At 23.3% G+C, this 288-nt stretch overlaps 1 protein-coding gene across 1 annotated transcript in view; it reads left to right on the forward strand.

Moving 5' to 3' along the window:
- LOC122137105 (deleted in malignant brain tumors 1 protein-like) overlaps window positions 1–288 on the forward strand; it is a 130,088-nt gene that overhangs the window by 24,806 nt on the left and 104,994 nt on the right. The window lies entirely within an intron of this gene.

The raw sequence follows: 288 nt of genomic DNA on the forward strand, positions 1-288 counted from the left end.
CCTTTTATTTTGATATCAATGCTTTTCAACTAAAACAAAATATACCTAAATATACAAAAAAATTCATCATGTCACAAAAATATTTTTAAAAGAACGGTTAGAAGAAAGGAGAAATTATGCAAAATTCTATAATGTTTAAGAAAGCACTTTTAGGCAGTTCAGCTCCTGACAGAATTTTATAGCTAAATATAATAATAATAAAAAAAAAACTATAGATCTACCACTTATTTAGATATTAAAGCATCATGTTTTTCACAAACTTGAATTAACTCAAGTAAAACAATTTAA

Source organism: Cyprinus carpio, chromosome B4, assembly GCF_018340385.1.
Source record: "Cyprinus carpio isolate SPL01 chromosome B4, ASM1834038v1, whole genome shotgun sequence".
In the NCBI taxonomy this organism is placed as follows: domain Eukaryota; kingdom Metazoa; phylum Chordata; class Actinopteri; order Cypriniformes; family Cyprinidae; genus Cyprinus; species Cyprinus carpio.